This window comes from Neoarius graeffei, chromosome 17 (genome assembly GCF_027579695.1).
Source record: "Neoarius graeffei isolate fNeoGra1 chromosome 17, fNeoGra1.pri, whole genome shotgun sequence".
In the NCBI taxonomy this organism is placed as follows: domain Eukaryota; kingdom Metazoa; phylum Chordata; class Actinopteri; order Siluriformes; family Ariidae; genus Neoarius; species Neoarius graeffei.
In genome coordinates this window covers 40,482,856-40,491,860 of record NC_083585.1, presented here as the reverse complement: position 1 = coordinate 40,491,860, position 9,005 = coordinate 40,482,856, and positions in this window count along the sequence as shown.

Genomic DNA, 9,005 nt, shown 5'->3' with positions numbered 1-9,005 from the left:
GGGGCTCGAACCCAGACCTTCTTGCTGTGAGGCGACAGCGTTAACCACTACACCACTGTGCCACCCCCATTGCCAGCTTTTCTCCCTCTAAATCCTTTTGGTAAACTGGGATGTATGGATGCTGCCAGTCCCTCACTTGCTTGCTCACTCGAGTTTGTGGATGGTGTAGTGGCTGCTGCTTTGTGTCCCGGGGCTCCCTCATGCCTGTGTTACCTTCTGGCTCGGCCCTTTTAGTTATGCTGTCATACAGGGGCGTAGCTAGGATTTTTCAAAGGGGGTGGTGGTGTAGTGGTTAGGTCCTGGGTTCGAGCCCAGCGGCCGGCGAGGACCTTTCTGTGTGGAGTTTGCATGTTCTCCCCGTGTCCGCGTGGGTTTCCTCCGGGTGCTCCGGTTTCCCCCACAGTCCAAAGACATGCAGGTTAGGTTAACTGGTGACTCTAAATTGACCGTAGGTGTGAATGTGAGTGTGAATGGTTGTTTGTCTGCAATGACCTGGTGACTTGTCCAGGGTGTATCCCGCCTCTTGCTCATAGTCAGCTGAGATAGGCTCCAGCTTGCCTGAGACCCTGTAGAACAGGATAAGCGGCTACAGATAATGGATGGATAGATGGATGGATGGGTCACACACTGACTGGCAGCCTGAGTACATTATGTAACAAAAAATAATTACCACTGCTAGTTTTAGGCAGCTTAGAAACTGGCTCTTCCATTATTGCTGTTTCTTCCACATTTTCTTGATGTTGTGTTCTAGAAACAGCACACTAAAACTTAGCTTCAAAGCCACAAAATGCAACTTTGATGGGAAAAAAATATAATAAATTGCTTACCTCTCTTCACGTCAAAAGAAGGAGGAAAGTTTCGCTTGTTTTGACATGGCGAATTATTAACACAAGAGGAAATACTCGTAATTCGCAACTAAAAAGACTGCAGCTACACTGGCAGATTGACCATGCTTTCTAATGTGATCATGTTGCGCTTGCGCAGAACGGTGTCAGTCCTGCGCACCTTGACTCGTGCACCTGAAGGCACGCCTCAGGCTGTGCGCGCACCTAACGAGCTCTGGCACGCATGCCGTTAACAAAGAACACCTCTCTTTAATCAGTGAACTATGTTTGGGCTATTTAAGGACTGTGCCCACGCAAGGACGATGCGAAGTATTACGCTGCATCTAGTGTGCCTTACTGAGCCTTGTTTCCTGTTCCTGTTGACCTCCTGGTTTTTTGACTCCTGTTTCCCGTCCCTTGATCTTGTATAGTTTTGCCTCTGATATTCTGTCTGCGCCTCGATTGACCTCCTGCCTGTTTCCTCGATTATGACTTTGCCTGCTGTTTTGGACTGTTTGCCTGTTGTGTGCATTTCACTCACTTTATGCTCATATCGCGCTGGGCATATTATTTAACATATCTGCACTTACATCCACCTCTCCCGCACACACTCTGACAAACTGGGTTTTCGTGCCCAAACCACAGGAAGTCCATACAAGGTTAATAGAAACCCTAATGAGGCTGAGGTGACAATCTAGTTTAAAAAAAAAATGTTAGAAAAATTACAGTGGGTGCTTTTCTAATATTCTTATGCGGCTACTGAAAAAATGCATGGTCCAACAAGGGGGGGTCATGGGCACCCCAGGAACCCCCCCCCCCCAAGCTACGCCCCTGTCATAGTTAGTTTTGCCGGAGTCCCTGCTTGTACTCAGCGCAAAATGTATACTCATCTCATTATCTCTAGCCGCTTTATCCTGTTCTACAGGGTCGCAGGCAAGCTGGAGCCTATCCCAGCTGACTACGGGCGAAAGGTGGGGTACACCCTGGACAAGTCGCCAGGTCATCACAGGGCCCAAAATGTATACTGTTCCTACTTATTCAGGTGACATTGGGCATACCTAACAACCTGTGTTTTCTCTCTCTTTCCCCCCATCTGTCCCTCTGAGTTACATGTTGATCCTGAGATCGAGATTCTGACCTCTTCTGCTCCTCGGACCTGCCTGATCCATCCTGATGCCCTACGTCTGGCTGGAGTCTCATCACATCGATCCTGTGGAGAACGGCCCCATATGGACAGTTGAAAGTCGCACTTGGAAGACGCTCTGGATACTTACAGTAATGCTTTTATGGCTGAGGACTACAGTCGACTTGCTAACTTTAGAACTGCAGTTGTCATGAACAGTTTTGCACTCAAGTTTCCATCAATGAAGAGTTTATAACATCAACGAAACTGACTTCATGTTAAAACTGTTCATGTTATAGTCATGTTGTCTGCTGTTGTCCAAATGAGGATGGGTTCCCTTCTGAGTCTGGTTCCTCTCGAGGTTTCTTCCTCATGTCGTCTGAGGGAGTTTTTCCTTGCCACCGTTACCACAGGCGTGCTCATTGGGGATAGATTAGGGATAAAATTAGCTCATGTCTTAAGTCATTCAAATTCTGTAAAGCTGCTTTGCGACAGTGTTTATTGTTAAAAGCGCTATACAAATAAACTTGACTTGGCTTGACTTGAAGCGAACAATGTTTGGGATATTTTGATCAGTGATTGTTTTTCTTTATAAAACTATAGCTGCAGTTATCTCCTAAAAATTCTCTATATTCCAAATAGCAAAATAATGTTACTATGTGTTATTTCATAAAATTTATAAATTTGCAAGATACTGCCAATGTGTAAGAATTCCTGCACTAATGTGATTGTAAGAAGATTCATTCGACTATATGAGAGTCGGTTCTCCTAGTTCACATCATCAAGAGCCTATTTCAAGAACCGACTCGTTTGTGAACGACCCATCAGTACTCGGAGTCAGCTCAATCTGACTCAGACCTCTTCTTAGGAAACTAATATGTCGATTTCGCAACTCTCCGTCCTAGGAAACCCCACCTGAGCTCTTTAGACGTGGTCCCAGGGTCGCAGAGTTTCATTTATACAGCCTATTTTATACAAACAGTTTAAAAGAGTGACGAGCAAAACGATTCTTTTAGTGATTCGAATCATTTAGTTCAGTACTGAAAAGATTCGAATCTTTAACTGATTGTGACATGATTTTGTGTTATAATCTTTACCATATCAATACAGGCTGATTTTTTTTTAATTAGGAATAAAACAATACAGTGAGAACGAGCATGCATATATTATGACAGAAGTAATTTCAAACTATAGCTGACATTTGCATTCTGTGAAAGACTACAGCATTGTATAAGAGCTACAGTTACTCATGAAAACAAAGTTAAACTTACTGCAGAAGACTATAACAAAAACTTACACCACAAACATTTAAGCAGAGAAGGAAAATGGATATAACAAATAAGTTGCTCAAAACTGACCAAAGATTGAGCATTGAGCAGGTTGTCTTTTGTATTGCCCATATATTCACTTATCAGCATATCATAACAAGAAAGGTCATTCAGTAACCTGGACAAGATGTTTGTTGTACTGACCTGCTGTTCTATTCTACAGTGTAAATGCAGTATAATATGGATTTCCAACACATGCAAGTTTATAACACACAGCGATAACGTGTCCGAATCAGCCCTAAGAATATTGGAAGATGGAAATCAAACTTTTTGTTTGTTTACAATGCAAGCATGAATACATTTATTCTAACACATAATGTGAGGGGGTGGCACGGTGGTGTAGTGGTTAGCGCTGTCGCCTCACAGCAAAAAGGTCCTGGGTTCGAGCCCAGTGGCCGGCGAGGGCCTTTCTGTGTGGAGTTTGCATGTTCTCCCCGTGTCCGCGTGGGTTTCCTCCGGGTGCTCCGGTTTCCCCCACAGTCCAAAGACATGCAGGTTAGGTTAACTGGTGACTCTAAATTGACCATAGGTGTGAATGTGAGTGTGAATGGTTGTCTGTGTCTATGTGTCAGCCCTGTGATGACCTGGCGACTTGTCCAGGGTGTACCCCGCCTTTCGCCCGTAGTCAGCTGGGATAGGCTCCAGCTTGCCTGCGACCCTGTAGAACAGGATAAAGCGGCTGGAAATAATGAGATGAGATGAGATGAGATAATATGAGAAAATGTTTGTCTTTCATTAGTTCACCACATGGTGGCAGTTAAAGCACTGAGAATCTTTCCCTGTCCCCCACACAACCATAGATGTGCATTTTTATCCCCATCTCTCTGAGTCCTGAAATGGCCCAGTAATCCAGTTGCTGTGTTCTCATTTCTGATACACCTGATTTGTTCTATGAAGGGTTTAACAAAAAGGCATCGAGTCATTCGTATAAGCAATGAACTCTGCAACGTTATAACAATTATTTTATCAAATGCAATAATGATTCTGAAAAACATCCTGTGATTACAATTAGTCCCACAAGACAATTGAACAAAATGTATCTATGATGGATTATGAATTATGAATTAGAGCAGCTTAAAGACAGAGGTGGGATTCTTCACTACACTTTTTTCTTTATGCTGCTTGTCAGAAGTGCTGGCTGAGGATGACCAAGAATGTGATCTGCTGTTATTTCTTATCCTTGCTTCATTCTTCTACACACACACACACACACACACACACACACACACACACACCACACACACACACACAGCTCCAGAGCTCCCGTCATGCAGGAATGCCCAGGGCAACAGGTGATAAATTACAGAGCCCTCTACCACTATCTCTGTGGTTTCCTCCCTATCTTTGTTCTCCTGAGACAGACCCCCTCCCCAAACCTCTTCAGTTATTTTTAAAAGCTCTTTTTTGTCTCGGAGATTAAAAGGAGGAGGAAGCTTCGTGTGAGGGCACGGATGTTTTCTTAAGGTTGTCTAAACTATGAATAAAGGAAAAGAGGGGTGCTTTCACTATGGCCTCCTACTCTGGCGTAGAGACCAATCCCATACGGTGCAAGGCTGTTACACCTTCGGGCTGATATTGTTTAGACTGCAGAGGAGCCAAGCGGTTGTCCTTGGACACACTCGTTAACGCAGGAGACAGATTAGGGTTAAGTGGAGTCTAATTCTGAAACACACACACACACATACACACACACACACACACACTATCAGCACATACATACACAGGCATGAGAGGCATGTCAGGACATGTAGCCTAAATGACCTCATAGAAGCATGAAAAATTAAGACAGAATGTATGTTTGGGGCATTGAACTAACTCCAAAATGATGGTGCTAAAACGATGAATCATTTTCCAACTTGAATCAAGTTACAACAGTGAGTCACAACTTCATTGAGAGATAGGGCTAATCTCTGTTGTGTTTGTTAAGCCTGTCAGCACTGAAGAAGAATTGGATAAAGATGGAAAAGAGGTCTTTCTGGTTTGACCAACATATCAAATAATAAAAAAGTGCAGCAGATTACCCTTTAATTCTATGAAGCATTATTCCTCTGATTAATGCTTAATAATCCAGTCTTGTAGATCTGTGCACCGGATTCAGCTTCCTTCTCTTTAGAAACCTTCAGAAGGTCAGAAAAATGTTGGGTTGAGGACGTTTAGAAAAAAGTCACCTTCTGAAACAGAAATGTCTGAATGACCCACCTAGCCACAGGACTGTAGTGGTGTATGAAGGAGGATGGGAATTGTCAGGAACTTAGACGATGCTGCTGTGATGAGAAGAAAGCTGCTAGGCAAAAACGTCTCTACGTGGTTTTGTTTTCTGCGAGTGCAAAATACATTTGAATCCAACCTGTTAAGTATTTCCCATCAGCTGTTGCTTGAGGAGTCAGCGTTTAGTGACCCTGCCATTATATGGGAACAACTGGGGCCCGCGATAGGCAGACATGTAGAAGAGACCAGTTTGTCAAAATTTATTGTAAAAAACAAAACAAAACATGTAGGTGCAAGGCACAGTCAATATGCATGGCTGCAAACTTCACTGAGACTTGCAACTTCGCTGAGAGATAAGGCTAATCTTTTGTGTTTGTTAAGTCTTTCTAAAAGGAGACTGGCACAGCCTGTCAGCACTGAAGAAGGTTTTTTTTTTTTTTAATCTTGTTCTCATGGAGAAACCAGAATGGTATAAAGGAGGTCTTCGCACCCATCTTTTACCTTGCCATTTCAGAAGCCTTAAATGGCTAACCGTAGAGGATAGAGTAACATATTTTAACCTGAATATGGTACATAGAATTATCAACAGTGAGACCCCAATCTATCTTAATTATTTTAACAGAGTAAATGAGGTGCATAGCTACTCCACAAGGAGAAGCTCCACTGATCTTGTTTTGTATAGATTCAATACGCGAATGGGTAAAAGTTCTTTTTTATATTTAGGGGCAGTCCTATGGAACAACCTACCTGACCATATTAAAAACATGGCATCCAATAGTACCTTTAAGTTAGCATTAAAAAAGTGGTTGTCTGACAAAATGGCATAAAGGTAATTCAAATGTACTTATTTATTGTCTTTGTTGTTATGTTTGTATGTATTGCATGTGTTATTTTTTTACACATACATTGTACACCATACTGATTTTAGTTGTACACTTTTAGACATACATTTTAATTTTTTTTTTTATGCATAAGGACCACAATGGAAATAAGTTCATCTGAGCTTTTTAGTGTTATCCTTTTGACATATGTGCAAGGTACATAAGCACCATTTACTTTTTTTTTTTGTATCAACCTTGAGCAGTGTCAATAAATAAAATCAAAATCAAATCAAATCTTCCTGATTGGACAGTCATATCAAAAACATATAACAGTGTAGCAGCTTAGTTTATACAGAATAGATCTTCTGATTAATGTTTCATAAACGAAATATTGCAAAACCTTCTGAAGGTCAGAAGTGTAATCTTGACCAGCACTGCTGTGGTTTTGTGATTCTACTGTATATTATCTTTCTCAATGTCATCATCTCTGTCGAGGCTGCCATTTCATATGAATATACACAAACAAAATGTGCATGTTCTCCTAGTCCTACTTGCTGTTTACTACCTCACCCTTCTTGTTCTCGCCATTGGTGCATTATTATTATTGGCGCATTCAGAGATGCTTAAATGTGTGACTGGTGTGTTGTGTAACACTTCTACTCCCCGCTTGATTCATTGCTGTTGCTGTGAAGCTCAATCCTCTTTATAGTGCTTTCATTCTCGTGTCATACTGGCATTTCAGCCTAACCTCAGGCCAACAACTCGCCTGATACAAAGGCGAAACTGCAGCAGGTCTCTGAATGAAAGAAATGGCCTGGAAGACCATTGGTTGAAAGAGGGGCTTTCTGGGGCAGAGTGTGTGGCCAGTGAAAGGGCTGATGGGAAATAAAATGCTTCTCGCTTTGTGTCATTCTCTTTTACTGCTTTCTCGCCTTTGGGGGGAAAAGGGGAAAAGGCCAATTCCTTCTCACATCACTGCCATTTACACTGTTCAATGGAAAACTTGACTTTCACGGGCGTGCAAGTGAGCGCAGGGGAACTTCTCTCAATGGTGTCTCTATTTCATTCTTAATGCACCATTATGAAAAAATGTTCTCAGCGTAATGATTGGACAATAGACAAGACTATAGATCTATTGTAGAGAACAAGATAGAAAAGTATAATTGATTCTAGATGTAAGATGAGGTTTGAGATGGGATTCATGTCTGAGAATATGTCCTGTTGTCTTGCTTTTGTAAATGTAGCCAGAGATTAGGGTTCAGGTCAAATCCCATTGTTTTTCAAGAACCAGGGGGAAGATCCTGCTGTTCACTGGCTGGCTAGTTTAAACCTGTCATTTGTCTCCTGGAGATTTCCATTGTCAAAGCATTCATTCATTCATCTTCAGTAACCACTTTATCTGAATCATGGTTGCAGTGACAACTGTATCACAACTCTATGATTAGAAGACTAATGAGATTAGTAGTTAGAGACAGATGTGTAATAAACAGAAAAGGAGATGGCTCGACTGAAATATGGCGGTAATATTAAAGCCTGAACTGTTATTCTAATAATGCAACTCTGTAGACACTGAAAATGATTGTTGAGCTATAAAATACTTTGCATGACACATTCAGGCAATTAGCTATCATGAGCTGTTTAAAAGAAAGATTATGGCAGATATAATTTTTCAGTTAAACAATTATATTTAATGAAGCATCATTACAAATGATGAACCACACAGGTTAAATATGTCATGCATAATATGTAAACTGACCTTAGAATGGAATAAAACTCAGCCGAAAGCCTTTTTGAACATCACTTTTACTTGCGTGTTAAAGTGTTATTCAGGGTCGGCGATATGGCAAAATATATTACATCAATACTTGAAAACCACTCAGTAAGAATCACAATATTTAGGTTTGCTAACCTGTTTTACTTATAGATTATGGTTGTAGACATTAAATTAAAAAAAAATACTAATAAATCAACATTAAAAAAACAGGGCACTTAAACATTCAGTGCAAAAAAAAATATTATTCATTATATAGTTAACTAGTCTTTATAGTAAATAAGATAACTTACTGGTCATTTAGGTAATTTAACATCAACATCGGGCCAGATTTTGATCTGTGTGGAAGACTTTAAGTACCTTTAAGTACAGTTAAAGACTTGTAGTCCAGTAGTACCTTGTAATACCTTTAAGTATAGTTAAAGTCTTACCTTAAAGTTTTTGATTAACAGCTCCGGTAAAGACATTAAAGTAAGAATTGCACCAGCATGGGCAGCCATGAATAAACTGTCATTGATATGGAAGTCCAGTCTGAGTCGAGCACTGAAAATGAGCTTCTTCAGGGCAGCAGTGGAGAGAATATTGCGATATGGAGCCGAATGCTGGACATTAACAGAAGCTCTTGAGAGAAGACTCAATAGCACTTACACAAAAATTCTCAGAATTGTTCTAAATGCATCATGGTGCCAAAAACTCACAAACAATGCATTATACAAAGATCCACCACCTCTGAATCATCCGCAAGCGTAGACTGAGATTTGTAGGTCACTGTTGGAAAAAAAAGGATGAAATAATTCACAAACTGGTGCTGTGGGAACTGACTCATGGCAGGAGAAGTCAGGCAGACCAAGAAAAAACTACATTAATCACCTCCAAGAAGATACAAATATGAGCAGGAGAAACTTGATGAAAGCAATAGAAGATAGGAAT